The sequence below is a fragment of the Crinia signifera genome, chromosome 6 (genome assembly GCF_055691185.1).
Source record: "Crinia signifera chromosome 6, ASM5569118v1, whole genome shotgun sequence".
NCBI lineage: Eukaryota > Metazoa > Chordata > Amphibia > Anura > Myobatrachidae > Crinia > Crinia signifera.
In genome coordinates, this window is record NC_139222.1 from 152,298,632 (window position 1) to 152,324,843 (window position 26,212).

A 26,212-nucleotide genomic window follows, 5' to 3' on the forward strand; every position below is an offset into this window, starting at 1 on the left:
CTGGACATGGCCTGTGTGTGGTGTAGGAGAGGTGAGCACAGGACCCCCACCCCTCTGGGCAATGTAAATGTTTATATATATATATATATATATATATATATATATAAATGACTCGGGTCCGGCACTCCCAATAACAGCTACTAGCTGGCTCCGGTGCCCTCACAGGAAAAATGGAACACTCTAGCAGAGGCTTGAAAACAGTTATAGACTGAAAACTTGCTTAGACTACATTGTCTCCAGCTTTATTTGCCTCCGAGTGCCGCACCTCTGCTCGAGTATATATATATTTATATATATATATATCAGCTGAGAAGATTATCTTCCTCCCCCTCCACCCCGGCATCATCTGCAGCCCCAACACCAACCCCTCCTCTTCCTGCTGGACAGAATCACCTTCTCCCCTGCTGATAAGTAGTCCCACATGTCACTTGTGTCGAGGCTCTGAAGGCTGAGGGACTGCTGGTTCCTGCATATGATTCCTGGTTGACAAAGGTTATAAAACTGAAACGTTGATCAGTGAGATGTCTGCTTTGACTCCTTACTGAATGGATGCTTAATCCTAAGAGTAGCAGTCCCTTGTGGTTTACACCGCTGCGCATGCACAGTACCGATTTTCGTCTCTGGAAAATGGGGGGTGCCATGTTTCCAGAGACTTGCGGAGAGAGGAGGGGGCCACCCAGACAGTGCGCTCCCGGAGACTGCACAAGGGCTCACACCTCTGTTAAAGTGCTGCTGCTGGTGGATAAGATAAAAAGAGATCAATCATTTTAGCAGAAACTGTTCAGTAGATAAATGTATAATTGTGAAATAGAAACAGTAGAAACAATGAAGAATGTAATAAGGTAATAGCATATGGGAGTCTAAATGTATTCTTTAAAGAATCTGGGGCTCTATACATTCTGATTTTGTGTTGGTGATATTATTGTGAACTGTACAGTTAAATGTGGAAATAAGATCCTAAATTCTTCCCTATGGAACTATAGGAACATATGAGGAAAGGCTACATAATTTCCCTAGTGTCATCCCTTATGTTTTACATGTAAAATTCTCCTTACATGTCATCATAGGCGTGCGCACATTGAGTGTTAGAGGTGCACAGGCACCCCCTAATGCTGTGCCCACCCTTACGAACACATCTGCCGCTAGCAATGCCAGCAATACCTTTAACAAAAGACTTTTGCTTTTTAGAACTGTATTCAATTTAAAGAAGAGCCCACCAATCAATTATGTGTGTTTGCATTGTTAATTGTACTAGACCATTGTCATATCACTACTCACCTGTGTCATCCAAATATATTTATGATTGTATTTGCATGTACTGTTACACAGAGTAATTAGAAGATTAAAACTGAAATAGGCAGGAGATTATGGTGTGGCTGAGAGACTTTTTATATTGTAGAGAGTGCCAATAGAGAGTGACGGAAGACATGCCTGATTGGCGGTGTTAGACACGTCCAATAGGTGGAGCTATGTACACCCCTTTGATGGTGCACCCCCTAATAAAATGTGCTGCGCACGCCTATGCATGTCATTTTTATTTAATTTACACAGGTCCAAATGTAAACCCATGTGCCCCATCTTCATCTACTTACCTTTCCTAAATGTTACTTTCCTCCCCTACACTTACCTCTTCACTCCCACTTAGATAGCCCTAGGGATGATGCGTACACTTGAGAAACATAAACCTCCTTCATTTTATGTCAAACTCAATGTCTTCACTGTTTTATGCTTCTGAATTATTCTCAAATACCAGTTCAAATCAGAAAGGGGGAGGGAACGAATATAATTATATTGGGCTCATTTTATATTTTCACTGATGGAGAGAAGGATTTGTGAGTCTGCAGAAACAATTCAATATACCCTGGAAAATGACAAAAAAGAAATAAATGAAACAGTACTGCAGATGAGAAAAGATGCATTCAGAATGAAACAAATCTGACGTGTAGCACTATCTCCCCCTGCAGGCGGAATTCAGAAATATGAGTCATTTTCCAATAATTCAAACAATGTGACGGGCGAGTCTAATTTATTGCCTTCTATTTTCAGAATCTTTCATAATAATTGTAGACAAAATGTTGTTCCACCTTTGATTGCAGCCACAATGTATACTTTTACTCTCTGCCTACTTATCGGGATTTGCACCACAAGTGCTAAAATCTGTTTGTTTGTTTTTATGGCAGTTTATTATAAGAAAATACTAATTGCATTTACAGTATTCCCAAGGTGTATACAAGATTAAAAGGAAACATTTTTTAAACTATGAAATACATAAGTCTTTTTACAAAAGCAGTGCTAGAGCCACACTGTCATCATTATCTATATTCTGAACATTTTTGCTTTTTATTTTGAGTTTGAATCCCCTATTTGTTAATATGCATGCATACAGGAGACTCCCTGAAATTGTAGCAATCTCCTGGTCTCCCTGAAGAGTCTAGTAAATCTCCCTGCTTTCACATAACCGTACATTATACAGCTGTTACATTTACTTTGGAAAAAATAAATCAGAGATGTACAGTATACATTCAAATCAAATCATCCGCAGCATTTCCCTGCATTGGATATAAGGCATGATGATTCATATGGCAACATATTACAACACGTTATTGTTGTGCCTAGGGGCGGCATCATCCCTAAATCCGCCCCTGCTCAGAGGCATAGCTAGGGGGGCAGGGGAGCCAGCACCTCAGGCTGCAGGCTTGCGGGGGACTCCATAGAATCTTCTAAAACTTCCCTGCACCTCTAGCATCTGTTAGGGTAGCCAGATTTTTAGAGTGTTGGCGCACTGCCTACATCCCCCTATCAATGAGCATGACAGTGAGAATATAACCCCCTGGCAACAAGCATGTAACCCCCTGGCAATGAGCATGTAACCCTCTGGCATCTAGCAAGAAACTACAAGTATGTAACCATAGGCAATCAATGAGCAAGAAACCCCTGGCAATGAGCATGTACCCCTAGTAATGAGCATGTAACCCCAGTAATAGCAGGTAACCCCTAGTAACAGCAAGTAACCCCAGGCAACAAACAATAAACCCCTGGCAACGAGCAAGAAACCCAAGCATTTAGGTAACTTAATTAACGTATGGGAGGCAGAAACTTTTTTTCTAGTTATTCCTTTGTGTATGCTATGCCTCTGTGTATGCTATGTGTCTGTCTAGGCTACAAAGAAAACAAACTCAGAAATGTGACTTCCTTCCTATGTTTGCCCATTTTTTGTGGTGGTTTTTGAAACTGGTCATACTAAGATACCTCTGGGAAGAGATGAGAGGTGTTTTGCCTCTCCCATGATGTTGTCTCTCTATAAAATAATTTCATGAGAGTGTGGTAGGGAATATAGATTGTAAGCTCCACTGGGGCAGGGACTGATGTGAATGTTCAAATATTCTCTGTAAAGCGCTGCGGAATATGTGTGTGATAGAAACTGTTAATAAATAAATATACTCATATTTTCTAATTTTGTCAACACACTTAAACATTGGTTTGTACAATTTACGTTACCAGTTACTATGACAATGTTAAGCACAAAAGAGATAGAAACAGAGGAGGGGCATGGGATATGTCTATAGGTTACTAGAATAGATTATTATTACACAGTGCTTTTTATTGCAAATATTAGCACAAGATTTGAGCCGCTGATAAGCTATTCAATCTATTTGAGCTTCAGCTGCTAAAATATAGGTATCATCTTTTGTCAGTGACATAAAAGAACATAAATCGGACATTTACATAAAGATGGCTGGGTCCAAATGTTGATCACTGCATGATATTGTGTATTTTACTACTATAAATGAATTTATTAAACAGAAGAATATAAAAATATGTACATGCAAAATGCATCTGGCTATTACAAATTATTCCAAATATTTCTTAGAATTATTACAATATCATATGATCAATCATTTTTAAGTTTGAATACTCGACTGGCATTAAATCCAATAATTAATATATTAGTTATTTGTTTTATTAGTGCTGACAATACTTTAATAAAAGCATTTAATCCAGTGTGTAAGTGGTGATATAAATTACATTTTGCTGTTTTTCCAGTAGCAGAATGATTCAAATCCTTGTAGAATGGAGAAAATGGCACATTGTTATAGGACAGAATGAAAAAAAAAGTAGCATACGGAATTTTACCTCAATGAATGGACTGTTCGTGCTTCTAGCTCTGGTATTAATATACAGTATAATACTAATGAGAGATAATATTACTACTATAAAAGGTAATGTGGAGAAATAGTATAAGTTATACAATCATGATAGGATTAATGAGCTGTTGTTAGATAACAACCTGCTGTTTTCATAGAAAAGAGAATACCCTTGTTTTGCATTTTAATGTATGGCTCAGTTATCCCCAAGGATCAGTAGGGGTTAAATGCATGTCAGTGATTTTTCTGGTTTAAATGAGTTTAATATTTCTGTACCTTTTTCAGAAGCCCTCCCTTCTCCCCCAATCACTTCATTCTGGTTTCCATGACAATGTGATTTTCCATTCTCTGTATAAAACAAAAGATAATATTTTTTCCAGGCCTCTCTAAATAGGAAAATAATAAGCAGACTTAATGTTCTCCTGCAATATTCTTTTTTACAAAAGGATATATAAAGTTAGCAATCACCGCGAAACATTATAGAGTACAGACGTCTGTGTTAAAAATCAATAGATAAAATATTCTGTCTGTCACCATTTTATTAGCCTATGGTTTCCAAGATTCAGACATAATATTTATCAGTTGTGAAATCTACAGAATAAAAATGGAATGCAAAATATACTGTAGTACAGAAATATGGGTTATGCGCTTAAAAATGTATATGTGAAGATATGCCAGGTGCGACAACAATATACATAGACTAATAATTTTCTAATGCTTGACAATACTAAGGGCAGGTTTACCATAATAGATGCCAGGTCTACCCTAATAGATGCCAGGTCTACCCTAATAGATGCCAGGTCTACCCTAATAAATGACATGTCTACCCTTATAGATGCCATGTCTACCCTAATAGATATCAGGTACTACACTAAGAGATGCCATGTCTACCCTAATAAATGCCATGTATATCCTAATAGATGCCATGTCTTCCCTAATAGATGTCAGGTCTACACAAATAGCTGCCATGTTTATCATAATAGATGACATGTATACCATAAATGATGCCATGTATATCCTAATAGATGTCATATATACCATAATATATATTAGGTCTACACAAATAGATGCCATCTTAATCATAATAGATGCCATGTCTACTCTAATAAATGCCATGCCTATCTAATAGATTTCATGTTTATCATAATAGATGACATGTCTACCCTAGGAGATGCCACTTCTACCCTAATAAATGCTATGTCTACCCTAATAGATGCCATGTCCATCCTAATAGATGCCAGGTCTACCCTAATAGATGCCAAGTCTACCCTAATAGATGCCAGGTCTATCCTAATAGATGCCATATCGACCCTAATAGATGCCAGGTCTATCCTATCAGATGCCATGTCTACCCTAACAGATGCCAGGTCTATCCTATCAGATGCCATGTCTACCCTAACAGAAATACATTTGTGGTACTTTATATAGCTAAGCAACTCAAATGTGTAATCTAATAGATGTCACTAATTATAAAAGCTAGAATAACAGGTACAGAGTAAAAGCCAACTTTCTTTGTGCAGTCAGTTGCCTGTCCGTATGAGTACTTGGCTATGGGCCTAATTTAGACTTAAATGCTAGTTAGAGAATTCAAAATTGGAGTGTATATTTAACAAGTGCACATGCGTTATGTATGTATCACTCATGCGCAAGGAAATTAGTGACAGAAAATGCGTATAAATCATTAACATAATCCCCTTGCCGTTTGAATGATGGGAAGCTGACGATTAGTGGTGGGAATCTGCCATTTTCTGGGTGTGTCTAAAAAAAAGGCTAGCATGCCCAGGTGTTTTTGAAGAGGGCCTGTGACATCAGTGACAAGGCCAGTGCTAGGGTGTTTGCGACCCCCTGCGAACTATAAATTTGTTCCCTTCCATACTTTAAAAAGGGACAGTGCTCACCAGAGGCATGCACTGAAAAAAGGAGGTGGTCTCACAAGAATTGGGCATGGCCACGCAATAGTATCACCATTTCAATTTACACTACACAGCACAATCTACACCACAAGTAGTGCATCTGATTCCTCTTACACCAAAGTGCCCCTTATTCACCTTACACAGTGCCCTTTTGCACACAAGTGACCACAGTAGTTGCTCGCAATGCTCACAGTAGTATTGTTGCTTATGCAAATAATGCCTACAGAAATAGTGCAGCTTACACAGATAATGCCCACAGTAGTAGCACCCCTTATACACATAATAACGCTCATGGATAGCAGCACCCCATATAAACATAATAATACCTACAGTAGTAGCATCCCTTATGCACATAATGCCTCAATAGTAGCATCCATTATACACTTAATAATGCCTGCAATAGTGGCACCAAATATATACATAATTCCAGCAGCAGTAGTAGCACCCATTATGCACATAAAAATGGCTGAGGGCTGCATAAGTCCAAGGCTATATAAGAGCCCTAACTTAGGGTCAGGTACAGGTCAGACCATAGAAAAAACCTAGGTTTGTTTTTCTGCCTGGTTACAAGCTGGTGACCAGGCGGGGGACCTATCAGGGGTTCAGTGGGCGTGTTAGGGTAGGTTACTTAAGTCCAGGTATCATGTGATCTGCCTCCTTCTTACCTTTGGAAGTGCTGCTGCGCAGAACCGGTAAGTGTTGAATTTTGTGCTTTCTTGTCTGCTTTATTTAAGATGCCTCGTCTCAGACGTGCTGCCCCTGCGGGTGGTAGTGGTCCTGGGGGCTGGAGCTCCCCCGCCATCTCCCTCAGGGAGTCAGGCGGCGGGGCCGCCCGCGGTGGAGACCTTGCCACCTCAGCTGCTTGCGTCGGGTAGTGGCGGGGCGCTCGTGGATGCACAGGCCGCGCCGCTGGTGAGCGCGCGGCCTGCTGCGGCGGGCTCTCAGACAGGTGATGGGCTGTCCTCTTCCCTTGTGGGGAGTGCGGCACCAGATGCAGGGCTCGGCAGCGCGGCTCCGGCTGGCTCGCTGGGCATAGTGGCTGAGGCGGGGGGCAGGCGCTTGTCTGCCCGAGTCCCTCTTGTGCGGCTGCTAATGGCGCCAGTGTTAACGGCGCGGGTGTGACGTCAGCGGGAGCCGGGGATCCAGCTCCTGCTGTGGGTCAGAATGTATATGTGGGTATGGGGGGTGGGGGAGTCTGGGGATACGGCCAAGGGAGTCCAGGAAATCAGTTTGTCAGTCAGGGCACCCCTGTCGGTGTGGGCAGCGTTAGGCCGGGGCCTGATTCAGGACTGAGCACTGTGGTACTGTCAGCAGCGCCATCTGTGGGTGCTGGGGGAGTGGGGCACCTGGCAGGGTTCGCAGGCTTTCCCCATGACCCAGAGCTCCTCTATGGTGGGTTTTCAGGGGCAGTGGGTGCCCCCTGGGCCCCCTTATTTTCAGAGCCCCTTAGGTGGGGGCCATTGTACTTGGCCCCAGGGGGTCCCTTGGAGATCCCTTCCCGCTACGGGTTTTACAACAAAATATTCCACCGGGTACCAGGGGCCCCCTGTAGGCCAGCCCCCTCTTTGGTCCAAGGGTGCTCAGGCTTTTAATCCCACCAGCCCTGTGGGGTATGGGTGGGCGCACGGTTTTGCCCCTGTGGGCTCTTGGCCGTCTCCCGGGTGTTCTGGTTTTTCGCTGACCTCGGGTGGGGGTTATACACAGGGATCACAGTAATTGTTTACTCCAGTGGGGGTTCCCCCTTTGCCGAGGGGCCCTCCCCCATCCTCAACAAATGTAGTACCACCTCCCCTGCCATCGGCCTCTGCCGCTTCAGCGGGGGAGGGGCCCAGTGTTTTGTTTCCCCCCCCCTCCTCATTTGTGTTCACAGGTGAGGGAGGAGCCCTCAGTGCCAGTTCCTTCAAGGAGAAGAAGCAGGGAGGTCAGAGAGGAAGTAAGGCCAGCGACTGAGGTTCCGGCGGCGAGTTCCGGGTTGGCGTGGCAGCCGAAGAAGCTCCGGGGACGTCTGGTGCTGGTGAGTTGGCAGTTGTTCATAGTTTTTATGGTTCCACAGATAGTGATAGCACTAGTGCCGGGTCGGATTCGCCTTGGCGCCCTCGCAAGTTGGCTAGGTTGATTGTGCAGCATGTAGCAAAGGCCACTAGCAAGGATAAGGGTACGGGTTCTGTGCCGGCGCCTCCGCCGGCGGAGCCTCCTTTATTCATGGAAATGGTGCATTGTGCAAATACTGCAGTTACCAGGGGTTTGCGTAAGAGGATTAGAGAGAAAATTAGGAAGGGAAAATATGTGGATATGTTCACCCTTACGGAGGACATGAGGCAGGCCTTTGACAAGGAAAAGAAAGTGGATGGTATGGGGTAAAACGCTTTCAGGAATTTTCACCAGTGGCTCAGAGGATTTTTGGTTTTTGACGCTTGTTATTCGGAGTCCAGGCCGGCGGAATACCCCAATGTCATAAAATATTTGTTTTTGGTGCATGAAATGTACCTGAAGACAAAGGGGTATTCCTGGAGGGATTATGATGAAAAGTTCCGCAGGAAGCAAGATGGCAATAACATTTTGCCCATGGGGTTTAAAGATGTTGAGGTCTGGTTGGAGGTCACTCAGCAGACTAGGCCTCCTGGGGAGGCTGGGGGTAAAAAGACCCCAGCAGCATCTGCTCAGTCTGCTAAAGTAGTTGGCAAGGGCAAATGTTTTGCTTTTAATTATGGGAAATGCACCAGGGGGGCCACTTGTCGTTTTCGCCACTCCTGCAGAGTGTGTGGGGCCGGTCACCCGGCAAAGGACTGCACCGCAGCTCCAGGTGGAAAAGCAGCTGATAGCGCAGATACCAGTGGAGGTCACAAGTAAAGCCAATTCTTCTATTGTAGTATCGGAATTCATTAAGTGGCTTGGGGTATACCCTGATGCCGAGGTTGCGAGTTTCTTGTTAGAAGGTTTCAAGTTCGGTTTTAGTTTGCCCATTGAAGGGTCTGTTCATGTGGTGGCATCTAGGAATTTGAAGTCTGCCAGGGATTTTCCTTTGATTGTGCGGCAGAAAGTGGAAGCTGAGATCAAGCTAGGGCATATGTGTGGGCCTTACCCGGCGGCCCCGATCCAGCGGTTATGTATTTCACTGGTGGGAGTAGTTCCTAAAAGTTCCCCTGTCCCACCCGCACAGGGCTTTTGTGAATGATGCCATTCCTGAGGAAATCTGCAGGGTTAGGTATCAGTTGTTTGATGAGGCATTGGTGATTGTGCAGGAGCAGGGGCTTTGATGGCAAAGATTGACATGGAGTCTGCTTTTAGGTTGCTCCCTATTCACCCCAATTCCTTGAGTTTTTGGGGTTTTAAGTTAGGAGGGGAGTTTTTTGTTGATAGATGTTTGCCGATGGGGTGTTCAGTTTCTTGTGCCTATTTTGAAAAATTCAGTTCTTTTTTACACTGGTGTATTCAAGAGGCCTCTGGGTGTTGCAGCATTGCACATTATTTAGATAATTTTCTTTTGGTTGGCCCCGGAGGCAGCACTGTGTGTGGCCGGTTGTAGGAAGTGACCAAGCAGGTGTTTGGTGCTTTGGGGGTTCCAATAGCGGAAGGTAAAACTGAAGGCCCCACCTGTTGCATTAGTTATCTGGGTATTGAAATAGACTCAGAGGCGGGTTGTTATCGGCTTCCTGCCGACAAGGTTAATAAGCTGTAGGGCCTTATTGATGACTGTTTAGCAAAGCGGAAGTTTCATTTGAAACAGGTTCAGTCTTTGTTGGGGTCTTTTAACTTTGCGTGCAGGGTGATTCCGATGGGTCGGGTGTTTTGTAGAAAATTGGAAAGGGCCACAGCTGGGGTGGTTAGACAACATCATTCGATTTATATTTCGCGGGAAATTAGGGATGACCTGCGGGTATGGTCTTCCTTCTTGGTATCCTTTAACAGGGTGGTGATGTGGCCGACCCCACCTTGTTATAACAGCGCACTGCAGCGGTTTACAGACACGTCGGGTAGCCTTGGTTTTGGTGCCTTTTTCAAATTAGAGTGGTGTGCGGCTGCCTGGTCTAAGTCATGGCGTAATAGGGGTTTCACTAAAAATTTGCTTTTGTTGGAGCTATTTCCAATTGTCGTTGCTCTGGAGCTATGGGCTCAGGGTCTGACGGATAGGCAGGTGGTTTTTAGGTGTGATAACATGGGTGTAGTAAATGCTATCAATAATCAAAAGTCATCTTGCCCGATGGCCTTGCGGCTAATCAGGCGTCTGGTCTTGCAATGTTTAAGGTTTAATGTCACTTTCTCAGCATGCCACGTTCCCGGCGTCGACAACAGGATTGCGGATGCATTGTCCCGCTTTCAGTGGGATAAGTTCCGGGAATTGGTGCCGGGAGCGGCGGCAGTGGGTTTACCTTGCCCACCTTATATCTGGCAGATTATCGAGCCGGTATAGTGGGATTGACTAGGAATGCTTTGTCTCCTTCCACTCAGCGGGCCTACGATGCAGCTTGGAGAGATTGGCAGGCCTTTCTTAGTAGGTATGGTCGGGAAGGTGAGTCGTTGGAAGATAAGTTATGGGTTTTTGTATGGGAGCATTACGAAGCGGGTAGGGCGAAAGGGGCTATGGCTGCTGCCCTTGCGGGCATTGCCTTCCATTCATGCTTGAGGGGTCAGGAGGATCCCACACAGTCATTTGTTTTGGCAAAGGCGTTAAAGGGGTGGGCCAATGCGAAGCCGTCACCAGCGGATTCGCGTTGGCCAGTTGATTTGTTTCTATTAAAAGATTTGGTACTTGTTTCCTAGCACGGCCACAATCGGGAGTAATCGTGTACCTTAACTTAAGGTACACGATTAACGCGATGGACCCGATTTCCTTTGAAATCAGGTCCATTTTGCCGGCAAAGGCAAAATCGGGTCCATCGCGTCGGTATCGTGCATTAACATGGCACGCGACACGACCGATGCGATGGACCCGATTTTGCCATAGGGTTCAATGTTAAAATATTTTTAACATTGTAATCGCGTTAATCGCGCCGGTCTTGTGCCATTATAATGGCACAAGATGCGATGGACACGATTAAGCACATTTTACATAACAAACAATGGCAAATGGGCCAATATGGCCCATTTCTCATTGTATATGCCCCCGTCATGCCTATAAATGAATGCCCCCCCCCCCCCCATTGTGAGCGTCACCCCATGATTGACGCCAACCCGAAGCGTGACGAGCGTATCCACGTCGGCGTGGAGTTGTGAATATAAAGTGTGGCGAGCGCAGCGAGCCACCAAGCCCGAAGCGTGGCGAGCGGACGCGTATACCTGTGAAGTAATGCGCGTGTGCTCGCCACGCTTCGGGCTCGGTGGCTCGCTGCGCTCGCCACACTTTATATTCTCCACGCCGACGTGGATAGTAGGGGTATGAAAAGGTCAGAGGACGCGTACCGCCGCCCCTCGCGGCCTCGCTACGCTCGCCACTCTTCGGGTTGGCGTCAATCGTGTGGGGGGGGGTTAAAGTTGGGGTCTGGGGACAATTTTACATTGACTCCAATGTAAAATAGGGTCCCAGGGACCCTATTCACGTTTGATTCAATGTAAAAATCAGGACCATGGGGTCGGTCGCATTGCATGCGATTTGGTCGCATGCGATGCGATCGACGTGATTTTTCCGACCCGATCAAAATCGGTGTGGCCGTTCTAGGAAACAAGTACCAAAGATTTATTGAGGGTTTTGGGGAGTGTTGGGGAGTCCCTCTTTTTCGGTCAGCTTTTACTTTGGCTTTCTTTGGGGCCCTTAGAGTGAGCGAGTTGGTAGCCAAGAATAAGTCAGATAAGAATTCAGACTTGCTCTTATGTAATGTTCAGGAGCACAGCGAAAGTTTAAAATTGCTCGTTCTAAGACAGATCAGTTAGGCCGGGGTCGCTGGGTAACTTTGCAGTTACAGAGCGACGTAGATATCTGCCCGGTCAAGTTGGCGCAGGCCTATTTATTAAGTCGCCCTCCAGGTGTGGAGGGGCAGTTCTTAGTGTATGCAGACGGTAGGGTGCTTTCGAAGTTTCAGTTTTCTGCTGTTTTTTTTTTTAAACGTTGCTTGGAAGTTTTGGGGCTAAGGCCTCAGGAATAGGGGACCCATTCCTTTCGGATCGGGTTGGCTACGCAGGCTGCAGCGTCTGGTTCTTCTGCAGTGGAGATCCAGGCGTTAAGCCGGTGGAAGTCAAATGCATACAAGTCATATGTAAGATTAGATAAGTTGTAATTGCGCCTGTTGCGCCAACCCTAAAACGTTGTTTACTTTCGGTTTTTGAACGACAGCGTTCAGAAATCGAGGGTGTGAAGGTTGCTTTTACTTTTTCCTCCACGGGGGCCTGAATTCAATTGGCAAAACCTAGTCCACGGGAGGTTTTTTGAGTTTTCTCCTTCACATGGGTTGAATGTAATCTAGTTGTGTTATTTAATAAGATACTGATGGTAGGGACTCTTCTTTTTTCAGTTTCTTCAGAGTCATCGGGACAGATATGGCTGATCGGCCATTCTTTTATTTACTGGGCGGGGAGGCATCCCATGACGAGGAGATCACATGATTATTTGGGAAACAGCCCGGTTAAGTGGATTGGGGTCAGAGGTTTACGTTGGGTGGAGTTCTTGCAGGTTCTTTTTAGCCATGAGAGGAGATGGGGGCGGCCACAATGGTTGGTCATTCACCTGGGTGGCAATGACATGGTCAGGGTCAAAGGTATCGATTTGATACAGAGTATCAAGTCGGACTTGGTGGCTTTGCGAGCGCACTGGCTGAAAGTGAGGATAGTGTGGTCCGAAATTATCCCTCGTTTTCATTGGTGGGGGGAAGTGCTTACATCGGCTATTGAGAAAGCCTGTAAGAAGGTGAACTCAGCCGTTGGAGTCTTTGTGAAGGCAATGGGCGGTTTGGTGGTGAAACATCCGCTTTTAGTCCTCCATAGTGTATGATACTACAGAGAGGATGGTTTCCCTGCGGGAAATTGCATCTTCTTAGAGGATATTTTTCGAGTTTGGGCTTGAGGTTTTTCATTAAGAGGTTTTTGTTCTGGTCCGTGTGGTTTATTTGGTGTCCGCGTCATTTATTTTAGATAAGAGGTTTTATCAATAAAGTTGTGATGGTATTATTAAGTTATGGGTGCCTTAAAATGGCTGAGGGCTGCATAACCCCTAGGCTATATAAGAGCCCTAACTTAGGGTCAGGTATAGGTCAGACCATAGAAAAAACCTAGGTTTGTTTTTCTGCCTGGTTACAAGCTGGTGACCAGGCAGGGGACCTATCAGGGGTTCAGTGGACGTGTTAGGGTAGGTTACTTAAGTCCAGGTATCATGTGATCTGCCTCCTTCTTACCTTTGGAAGCCCTCCCGCCCTCCCTGGAGCTTTAAAAGACAAGCACATTCGGGATGATCAATACCCTTTTGTGCTTGGCGTTTTTTTTCAATCGTCTTTTTATAAAGATTTTTTTTTTGGTTTTCATTTTGTGGCTTTCCAGCTAGATGGGCGGAAAGTCGCTACCAGCCAGCAGTCAAATAAGGGCATAAGCGGTCATTGTGGGGCACCACCCTTTTCGTAGGACGGCGGGTGGTCCTTTCCATGCGGGTGGACAAGGGGCGTTCCCCTGCGGGATCACCCATTTGGCTCAGCCAGGTTAGGGGGTGGTGAGTCCCTCACAATGCAGGTTGTGCCATTAGGGATCCCGGCGTTCAAAATCCCGACGCCGGAATCCCGACCGCCGAAATCCCGACAAGGGGGGGGGGCGTGGATCGCCCCCCCCCCCCCACCCTGCGGGCTCGCTGCACTCGCCACGCAGAAGGGACGGTGCCTCGCTACGCTCGGCACACTAATTTATTCTCCCTCCGAGGGTGTCGTGTACACCCACGGAGGGAGAAAGTGTCAGGATTTCGGCGGTCGGGATTCCGGCGTCGGGATTTTGAACGCCGGGATCCTGACTGCCGGGATTTACACTGCATCCCCTTATAGCACCACTTATACACATAATGGCAGCAATAGTACCGCCCCTTATACACATTGACTCTTTTTCAGATCTGATCGCAGTACAAATTTGTTCTCAAAATGGGCAAAACCATGTGCACTGCAGGTGGGGTAGATGTAACATGTGCAGAGAGAGTTACATTTTGGTGAGGTGTGTTGAAACTGAAATCTAAATTGCAGTGTAAAAATAATGAAGCCAGTTCCCCCCCCCCCCCCCCCCCCGCACAGAAACAAGACAACTCCCCCAAATCTAACTCTCTCTATACATGTTACATCTATCCCACCTGCAGTGCACATGGTTTTGCTCATTTTGAGATCAAATCTGAACTGCGATCAGATCTGACTAAGGGCCTTAATGCTTGCAGCAGCAAGGCCGATCACACACATAATGTCCCGAGTAGCAGCAACAAAATCTACTGTACATAGCAAAAAGGAACATCAATGAAGCAAACAATATACAAAATATATAAATAATTGTCCCTATCAATAAAAAATACACCATGATTATTCTTCAACTTGCTTCAACATATTGTCTTCATATTGCAAAACTACAGAAAATGGAAAATGGAAAAGCTTATTCAAAGTAATTAGTTTAATCTAATGTACTTTGTAAATCATTAATTTCACATTCGAGCTTTCTCTTTTATAGCGATTTTGACATTGGCAACAACATTGTTGTACCCAAGATGCCCTGGATATATCACCTGGCATTATTAGAGTGGTTGCTTAATCAAGGGGGGCAGATTTCTGACATAATCATCACTCCTCATGGTACTAAATTTAATAGCAATTCTAATGATGATGGCTGTGCTTATTGGCCTTTTTTATGCTCAGATCACTCTCATATTCTCAATCTCAATAAAAGGAGAATGACTTTAGGGCTTTACTCCAGTCCTTAAACACAACCAGAGTAAAGATAAGGAAGAAATAAAACCCAGAGGCTAATTACTCTCCTCTGATTTATGGAATTCATTATACTTACACCTGTAAGTGATGCAGCCGCTGAATCAACTCAGGTCAATGGGATCTGCATGGTATTCGCAGTCTGGTTTTAGCACTTGTCGCATTTTATGTTTCTCAGTAAACGGAAGTTGAGCCAACATCAGCCAATTGTGTCCAGCGGGATTTCATATACTTTTACAGCACCAATGTAAATAATAATAATCCCAAATGTTTTACTTTTCAACATAACAGTATTATTCCATTGTAAAATCATATATGAATACGAATGTACTAATCAGTAAATTTACATGGTTTCTGGATTCTAAGATATTAATTCACATGTGTACCTCAAAGTGTACAATTCTCCAGGCATATAGTAGTTGAGTTAGCTAACCCGCCTGAACCATAATACTGTAAAAATCCTATTTAGATTGGATTTGTGGCGGGGACCAAGCAGGTTGTATATGGTTTATACTCTACCTCACACACTAGTAAAATCTCATATTACAGGAAGCTGATCTCTCCTGTCAGAGGTGGGAACCTTTACAACATCCAAATATGCTGGCTACATGCAGATCTGGGAAACGCCACTTACCAGCTATATCAGAAGTGAGATGCCATACTGCCAGCGTCTCCATCTTCTAAGCACACATGGAGGATAAAAGGCAGAAACTCTTCCCAAGCACATTTGCTGATTGTTAAATTTGGATAAAAAGCAACAGTGAGAGATTTGCAATCCTCTATAGCATCGATTCTCAAATTAGTTTTTTAGGACCCAAAAAAGATAATATATTCCAAGTGACCTGCTGGGTGGTCTTGAAAATGTGATACACCTGTGCACCTGCTGGATGGTCTTGAAAATGTGATACACCTGTGCACCTGCTGGGTGGTCTTGGAAATGTGATACACCTGTGCACCTGCTGGGTGGTCTTGGAAATGTGATACACCTGTGCACCTGCTGGGTGGTCTTGGAAATGTGATACACCTGTGAACCTGCTGGGTGGTCTTGGAAATGTGATACACCTGTGCAACTGCTGGGTGGTCTTGGAAATGTGATACACCTGTGCACCTGCTGGGTGGTCTTGGAAATGTGATACACCTGTGCACCTGCTGGGTGGTCTTGGAAATGTGATACACCTGTGCACCTGCTGGGTGGTCTTGGAAATGTGATACGCCTGTGAACCTGCTGGGTGGTCTTGGAAATGTGATACACCTGTGCAACTGCTGGGTGGTCTTGGAAATGTGATACACCTGTGCACCTGCTGGGTGGTCTTGGAAATGTGATACACCTGTGCACCTGCTGGGTGGTCTTGGAAATGTGATACACCTGTGCACCTGCTGGGTTGTCTTAGAAATGTGATACACCTGTGCACCTGCTGGGTGGTCTGTAAAATAGGACACATCTGCGCACCTCCTGGGTGGTCTGTAAAATGTGCACTGTTAGGGGGCAGCAATACATAGTTTCATTTTGCCACCCCTAAATCACTGAATGTCACCCCATTGGGGCCACCTGGACTTAACCACCATACCACCTACCCAATTTTGTCCACCGTCAGTTTAACCACAAACAGGTTCTAGGTGCAGCCGTATCGTGATTGTTACCCATTCAAATGAGCATAGACAACCATTCAATCCTATAAATCATGCGGCAGACTTTACAGGGCATACTTCAGCAGAACCAGTTGGAAATCGGGGTAGGTCAGGGGGGATGCCGTCAATTTAACGACAATCAATCACTTTGCGAAGGGCTAGTGATGGGGGAAAAAAGCAGGCCTTTACAGCTGGAAGGCGTCAGGCACGCGCTTTGTTGCCCAGACCCATGCGCAGTGTATTGATAATTGGCAATCAAGTCTGAATCTGGACAATTATCTCTGTTTTGGCTGTGAGTAAATTTTGCTTGCACCAAACTCAGACCTTGCTCAGCCTGTTTCACGTTTTATTATATGCTTACTAGTAATCCCACTCAAAGCAAAAGCTTTGAAAGCTAGTCTGCTACCTTCTGTGTTTGTGCATGTATGAGAAAGATATAGTTTCACTCTCTACCAGCAGATGGCAATGTTTCAGAGACTCACGGACACTAGACATATATATATATTGTGAGGTTATCAGATTCACTGTAAATCTGTGATTACTATATTTTATTAGGTGTAGTAATTAATGTACTATTTTAGTCCGTCGGTACCCTCTTGTTCTCCATATATGTCTATATACTCCCTATATGTGTGTGTAGTTCCAGATCATATATTATTAGGCTGTATAATCCCACCTCAAATGTAATGTCTGTATTTCCCAGGACTTTATTCATGTAAGCATTGTACCATTGGCAATCTCCCCAGGGGGGTTTACAATTCTTTGTAAACCTCTGGGCTCTAGCAGACTTTGTGGAACCGGCCACCACAGGGGGTGATCAGCCCATAATGTAATCAGCCGATTATTGTTCCTGCTGTTTACATGAGGGGGATAGCTGAAGGACAATCACCACAGGGGGTGATCAAATTCCCCTACTATCAACAGGAGGGTTGTCCACAGGGGGTGACCACCACATAATGTAATCAGACTGTGTTTTATATCTTGGGTTGACTCTGCTATGCATATCTTGGCCACTTCCAGACTTTCTGGAACCGACCCCAGCAGGGGGCAGAAGCAGATGGGCAGCAGCAGTACCTGGGAGGGGGGATAAACCTGACTTGAATCCACCAATAGGGATTGAGTGCAAGCCCACTGATGGTATGGAGAAGCGTGGGAATTGGAAGTTTTTAAAATGACTCGCACACAAGCCAGGAGGAGAGAATTGATGGACTGTCCTGGACTAAGAGGTTATGCTCTGTCTAGGTATCGTGTGGACTTATATGCTATCACTGCTGTGGGCTAAGTGATAGTTTGCCCTGTGGAACTGATCTGGGACTGTGACTATACAAGGACTGTCTGTTTGGGCCTGCTACCTGAATATCTTTCTACTCTGCAATTTACCTTTGCCACTGTTTATTGTCTATTTGTGCGTGCTGTGGAAAATAAACCATTCTTCTGGTTTCATCTGCTCGGTGTCTGAGTGATTGAGGAACTCGTACCCTCACATTTGGCGGCAGCGACAGTGGGATCATTCAGACACCAACCATCGAGCACAGAAAGCACAGAGAACAGAGGATCAGACCATATGTAAGGAAACGGAAAATGCAATAAGGTGATGTTCAGCAAGTGAGCAGGTGTCAGTCCTGTGAAAGGGAAAATGTTTCCAAGGAAAGAAAATCGATGCCTCAAGACCCCTGTAGCAGAGGAGCTCAGGGATGGAGGTTCTTCAGTGTATCGGCAGGCTGGGAAGCCGGATCTGTTATTTATTGTCAGGAAAATGCAGTATATCTGGAAGTACTGGGAAGACGCTCAGCAGATGGTCAGCGGGTGGAGAGTATCCAGCATACAGGACAAAGTGTGTTACCTGGGGGATGCATTCCTGCACTGTAAAGGTGAGGCCACTTCTTGGAATCTGCTAGGAGAGCCAGAGTTTGTAGAATTTACAGAGGAAGTGATTGCTACAGTTACCCAGATGCTACAAAGAGGACAATATTCTGAGGCTGAAGGACAAGTCCAGAATAAATTGATGCCCCAGATAGAACCAGAGGAAAGGTCTAGAAGGGGGCTACTGCAATCTGGGCAGACAACCGAGGGGTCTGCCACAGAATTAATTGTTACCGCAAGAGAAGGGTCGTTGTCAGGGGGGCCCCTAACTGCCCTTGAAGAAATGAGTATGGAGGAGCTGATAGCAGAAGGTCAGCTGCGAGGTATACCCATCCAATCCTGCACTCGCGGGGAAATCCTTCAGCAGATCCTTCACGATCAGGGAGATCCTACAAATGCATTTGCTGATTATCGAGCCTGGATCCTCCATTTCGGTGCCCAGTTGAGTGTGTGGGAACAATTGCAGTGTCTGGAGGAGTGCTTCGTGGTGGCAGAGGAAGAGGCGATTGATCGGGGGCTCCTGGATACCCCAGCATGGCAAGATCAGTGTCGCAGGGGGCGTGATGAAAGGCACCGTTTGCAATTGCTTCTCCCCCATCCTAGGGAGGAAGCTGCTCAGTGTTCTCTGCAGGGGGAGGTTATCCCCAACGTGAAGGAAGTGAGGCCTCTGAGCCAGGCACCCCGGGAGGAGCTGCACTACTGCTTCCCTTTTGCTGAGGTGGGAGATGCAGAGCTATTATCCTGCTGCCAGGGGATCTATGAGGACTGCGTCCAAGAAGAGATCGCCGTGGTTAGAGGAGTATCCGACAACATCCAGGCCACCAGCCCACCAGTCACAGATGACGTCGTGTTTCGGGCTGCCCAGCATACTCAGCTGGGGAAGGAGGCTATCGCGGAGAAGGAGGTGTGCGCAGAAGTAGCTGCAGGTGAGCATCTGGCTTTTAAGGGGACAGAGCTGACACAGCCTGTCCTGCAGCCACCAGCGGAATTGTTTGTGATGGAGGGTCCCTCCTCAGCCCTGGACATTGAGACCAAATGCTGGACTGAAATGTGCCATGCCCCTAGTTTGGGTTTGGGGGAGGAAGGACATGACGGGGTGGTGGAAGTGCCAGGGCCAGAGCCCCTATATTGGCCTGCTGTTTGGCCCCTGTTCCTTGGGCAAGAGGGGGAGGTGGAAAGTGGTCCCTGCCCCTTTGTGCCCGAGGCAAAAGTATTAGTAGGTTACAATGTTGCAGAGGGGGGGTACCCAGAATCCGAAGAAGAGGAATTGCTACAGCCCTTGTTAGTTCCAATGTATGACTTAGACTGTAATCATGCCCTTGCTGGTTCTGCAAACCAGCCGCCTTTTACAAGATGGGTTTGGTATGATGTCACCCTGTGGGACTCAGGTGGTATATCCAAACCCCAGATTCTCGGCTCTGCATCCCGCTATTCCAGGTTGTTATTGGTTCCTGAACAGCTGGGTACCGGGACTACAATAGTAGGGGAAGGAATGTGAGGTTATCAGATTCACTGTAAATCTGTGATTACTATATTTTATTAGGTGTAGTAATTAATGTACTATTTTAGTCCGTCGGTACCCTCTTGTTCTCCATATATGTCTATATACTCCCTATATGTGTGTGTAGTTCCAGATCATATATTATTAGGCTGTATAATCCCACCTCAAATGTAATGTCTGTATTTCCCAGGACTTTATTCATGTAAGCATTGTACCATTGGCAATCTCCCCAGGGGGGTTTACAATTCTTTGTAAACCTCTGGGCTCTAGCAGACTTTGTGGAACCGGCCACCACAGGGGGTGATCAGCCCATAATGTAATCAGCCGATTATTGTTCCTGCTGTTTACATGAGGGGGATAGCTGAAGGACAATCACCACAGGGGGTGATCAAATTCCCCTACTATCAACAGGAGGGTTGTCCACAGGGGGTGACCACCACATAATGTAATCAGACTGTGTTTTATATCTTGGGTTGACTCTGCTATGCATATCTTGGCCACTTCCAGACTTTCTGGAACCGACCCCAGCAGGGGGCAGAAGCAGATGGGCAGCAGCAGTACCTGGGAGGGGGTACCTGACTTGAATCCACCAATAGGGATTGAGTGCAAGCCCACTGATGGTATGGAGAAGCGTGGGAATTGGAAGTTTTTAAAATGACTCGCACACAAGCCAGGAGGAGAGAATTGATGGACTGTCCTGGACTAAGAGGTTATGCTCTGTCTAGGTATCGTGTGGACTTATATGCTATCACTGCTGTGGGCTAAGTGATAGTTTGCCCTGTGGAACTGATCTGGGACTGTGACTATACAAGGACTGTCTGTTTGGGCCTGCTACCTGAATATCTTTCTACTCTGCAATTTACCTTTGCCACTGTTTATTGTCTATTTGTGCGTGCTGTGGAAAATAAACCATTCTTCTGGTTTCATCTGCTCGGTGTCTGAGTGATTGAGGAACTCGTACCCTCACATATATATATATATATATATATATATATATATATATATACCAGGTCCAAATAATAGCACTCAAGAGGCAGTTTTTTGATGAAAAAAGGATGTGTATTAAATGCCAAGCTTTCGGGGTGTAACCCCCTTCGTCAGGACACAATCCTACAGCAAATAACCAATGCACCAAACAACGTTTAAATACCTAACCAAGTGACACTTACCATGCCTCCACGCTGGGACGGGCGGACCACACTGACCGGAAACTGTCATCCGTGAATGCACATCCGGGAACGCAGCGCTTGGAGCGCTGCGTTCCCGGATGTGCATTCACGGATGACAGTTTCCGGTCAGTGTGGTCCGCCCGTCCCAGCGTGGAGGCATGGTAAGTGTCACTTGGTTAGGTATTTAAACGTTGTTTGGTGCATTGGTTATTTGCTGTAGTATTGTGTCCTGACGAAGGGGGTTACACCCCGAAAGCTTGGCATTTAATACACATCCTTTTTTCATCAAAAAACTGCTTCTTGAGTGCTATTATTTGGACCTGGTGTATTGCTTTACTCTGGGCACCGGGGCTTGCTGTTTATTACGTTTGGAGTGCCGGCAGATTTGGATCTCTATCTCTATATATATATATATATATATATATATATATATATATATATATAGTTCCAATACTGCCGGCACTCACCAATCCATACAACTTGCTCCAGGTGCCAGAAATAAAGAATTCGTATGCATCCAATCCCAACAGGGACAATAACACTCGAGGAGACAATCAACTTTGCAAAAATAACTTTGCAACTTTGCACCTAATACACCTTTTTGCAAACTTGATTGTCTCCTCGAGTGTCGTTATTGTCTCTGTTGGGATTGGATGTATATATATATATATATATATATATATATATATATATATATATATATATATATATATATAATTTAAATTTGCCTGTATGCATACTTTCCAACATGACCCATTCCAGGAGGGATACAATGCTCTGTTCCTGGATGTTCCTCTTAATGTATGATTGCCATCACCTGTGTTGAACAGGTTAGGCAATAAGAAAGATGTTTCACCACAGGTGATGGTAATGATAAATTAAGTAGGAAGTCCAGGAGCAGAGCATTGTGTCCCTCCTGGAGAAGGTCATGTTGGGAGGTATGATGTATAGTTATCACAATGGGATTATTACAGAGTCATAGTGCAATGAAAACCATGACTGGGACATAGCTATACCAGGATATACTTTAGTTAGGAAGGACAGAATGGGAAGAATCGGTTACAATATATGTGAAAAAAAAGCATAGACTACCTTAATACAAAGTATTGAAGAAAAAACTGAGACCCTTTGGGTGACCATAGAAACAGGGGAGAAGGTGATTCTTTGTATAGGGGTGATCTACAGACCACCAGGTCAGGAAGAGGAACTTGACAAGCGTTTATTGCAAGACATCAATAAAATGGCATTAAAAGGCAAGATAATAATCATGGGAGACTACCTGTTGTAAACTGTGAGGTGTCTGTTGTAAGTTCCACCAGAAGTAGGGACATTCTGAATTCCTTGCAGGGAGCATCCCTCCAGCAATTGGTGAGGGAGCCCACTCATAGAGATGCAATATTAGACTTAATACTTACAAATGGGGACAGAATATCTGATGTAAATGTGGGTGAAAACCTGGGATCCAGTGATAATCAACCAGTATGGTTCAGAATAAAGACAGAGACTGACTGACCCTACCTTTGAAAAAGTCGTAAGGCTACGATGAAACATGTTAGGCAGCACTTGCTATCCCTAAACAGTTTGGACTTTGAAGGCATTTCTGGACACTGCCACCCATTACTCCCTGCCAACCCCGGGGCCACGCATTTGCCAGTCATCCGGATTTTCAACCTTTTTTTGGGACTTTGCCCCAAACCCACTGTGGATTACAAATTCCGCACCATCGTGAGGACCTCTCAAACATCTGGGAATAAGATCATCCTCCAGCGTGAATAAACTCACTGTGGATTACAAATTTTGCACCAATTGTGAGGACTTCTCAAATATTTGGGAATAAGATCATCCTCCAGCGTGGTTTTCATTATCCGGCATGGTACGTGACTTTTCTACATCATAAAGTGGCACAAACCCAGTGGATCAAGGAGCACATCACCTCCACGGGACTAATTAGCAGCTCTCCGGATACTAATAAGTATAAGCCTTCATTGTCTATATCATTTATTGATACACATGCTACAATTTTAATCTCAATATTGTCATTGATGTTTTTTTATTCTTCTTTTTTAATAAATATTATTGTAATATTCAATTGATCCGCTTAGCGCTCCACATCTTTTTTCTGTCAGAGACTGACTCATCGCACACAAAAACAAAGGTGTTAGATTTTAGGAAGGCTGATTTTGTAGAGATGGCAAACTCTGTAAGGGATTATTTGGCAGAGTGGAGGAACTTGGAAGGAGTGCAGGAGAAGTGGGAAAAATTAAAAAGTTCAATACTAAAAGCAACAGAATTTTGTGTCAAAAGAGCTAGGAAGAACACAAGGAAAAGGAGGCCAGTGTGGTTTGCGAAAGAAGTAGCAAGTATTGTGAAAGCAAAAAAGTTGGCCTTTAAGAAATATAAGCAGACACAGAATAATGAGGACAAAAAGACTAAAGACAGAGAGTGGAAATCTTCTTGAGGGGGACAATGTAATAGCAGATCATATTAATAGTTATTTCTGCTCAGTATTCACTTCTGAAAAAGAGGGGAAGGGGCCACAGTTCAGTTGCAAGTATAGTGAGCAAAATGAGGGAGAAACAAGTTTATTTACAGAGGAGAAAGTCCCAACAGAAATCAATTGGTTCAGATGGGATACATCCAAGGATAATAAAAGAGCTTAAAGGGGAGCTGGTAAAACCATCAGCAAAATTATTCAACCAGTCACTAGCTACTGGAATAATCCCAGAGGACTGGAAAACAGCGAATGTAGTCCCACTGCACAAAAGTGGAAGCAAGGAAGAGCAGCTATCGACCAGTGAGCCTTACAATAGTAGTAGGGAAATAGATGGAAATACTCTTAAAACAAAGAGTTGTAGAATATCTCAAACCCAGCAAGTTACAGGATCCGAAACAGCATGGGTTTACTGGTGGAAGATCATGTCAAACAAATCTTATTGACTGTTTTGACTAGGTGACTAAAGTAATAGATCAAGGTGGGGCTGTAGATGTAGCTTATCTAGACTTTAGTAAGGCCTTTGACACTGTCCCACATCGCAGACTGTTAAATAAACTTGAAAGCTTGGGATTGGATTCCAATATGGTTGAATGGTTAAGATCTTGGTTGCAGGACAAAAAACAGAGAGTTGTAGTACAGTCAAAGGAGGGAAAGATTACAAGTGGAGTACCCCAGTACTTGGACCAGTGCTTTTTAATATCTTAATTGGTGATATTGCAAATGGAATTGAGGGTAAAATGTGCCTTTTTGCAGATGACACAGGTATGCAACAGGGTAGACACACCAGGAGGGGTAAAACGATTGATGATCTAGGTAGATTAGAGGAATGGTCAAGAAAATGGCAACTACAGTTTAATGCCCAAAAATGCAAAATCATGCACTTGGGTCTTAAAAATCCAAAGACTAAATATAGTATAAATGGCACTATAATGGAAACTACTGCAGAAGAGAGGGATCTAGGTGTCACTATTTCAAGGGACTAAAAGGCAGGTAGGCAATGTAACAAAGCAATAAAGAAGGGAAGTCAGATTTATTTATTTATTATTTATTCACAGTTTCTTATATAGCGCAGCAGATTCCGTTGCACTTTACAATAGTAGACTGTGATAAAACAAACTGGGTAACAACAGACAGACTTGGAGGTAGGAGAGCCCTGCTGCAAGCTTACAATCTATAGGGATATAGGAGGGATGCTATGTTGCATAGGGAGAGGTATCAGCAGTAGAAAGAAAGAAGTAATAAATGCCACTGTATAGGTCATTGGTTATACATTAGAGACTGTACAAGAAGGGCAACAAAAATGGTGCAGGAGCTACATCACAAAACTTACCAGGAAAAACTAAAATATCTTAATATGTATAGTTTAGAGCAGAGAAGGGAAAGGGGGGACATGATAGAAACTTTCAAATATATCAAGGGTTTTAACAAGGTACAGGTGGGAGACATTCTTCACAGGAAGAGGAGCAACAGAACATGAGGACATGCACTGAAACTAGAGGGAGGAAGATTCAGGGGAAATAAGAGGAAGAATTACTTCACAGAAAGAGTAGTAGATAAGTGGAGTAGCCTCCCATCATAGGTGGTAGAGGCAAACATAATTTAACCATGTTTGGGATACGCATATTGATTTTATACAAAAAAAAAATAAGGATCCAATATGGTTTGAGGTAACATGTTTTAAAAAAGGGGCAGACTAGATGGGCCAAGCGATTCTTATCTGCTGTCAAATTCTACGTTTCTATGTTTCTATAAGATAGTCCTTTGTCATAGATAAGGCTGGGATCAGGGGTGGCAGAGGGGCCAGTGACATCTGGTGTAGTAAAATTATTTTGGCATTCTCCAAGTCATGACATTTGAACTTTAAATATGGATTTTACCCAAACATGCTAAGAGGCTGAAAAAAAATCCACCTTAAATCAATCTGTGCTGAAATTTCCCAATGGGAAATATCGGCTATCGCCTATTCAATGCTGCCATTACCTTCAACATTGAAGGCTGTCAGATTTTTTTAAAGTCGGATCTGTTTTGTCGGAAACGGACCTGGATTGTCAACATCAGGGTTGTTTTCCTGCAATCTGACAATTTACAGACTCAACAGTTGGTACAACGAATAGGACTATCGATGTACTTTTGAAGCCATCGGAAATGTCTGGGATTCCGACTGCCGGGATATCCCAGCAGTCAGAATCCAAGATTGAATACCTCCCATAGAGAGTTAACATGGGTTAACTTACACAGCTAATTAAATAGCAAAAAAAAAATACATCCAGCTGCATGATGTTGTATTTTCTCATTTCATCTGTGTAAAGTGAATTCCTCAGGATGATGTTACACAAACATAAGATTTCATCCTCCGCCAGCTTGAATTGTCATGCATGTGCAGTTAAAATAAAAGTTTTAAGTGACTGCACAATCTGCAGTCCTAAAAGAAATGTACAGTATGTACAACCCTGCAGTTAGCAGTGTGGGCTTCCTGATTGAAGCTGTAGTGTATCAACACGCATACTTACTGGCAGTCCAAGGGGGAGGAGTTAGTACACTAATTTACTTCACTGGAAGGCAATATTTTCAGACATATTTTTCAGATAGATAATTATCATTAACAGTTTCTTATATAGTGCATCGCAGAGA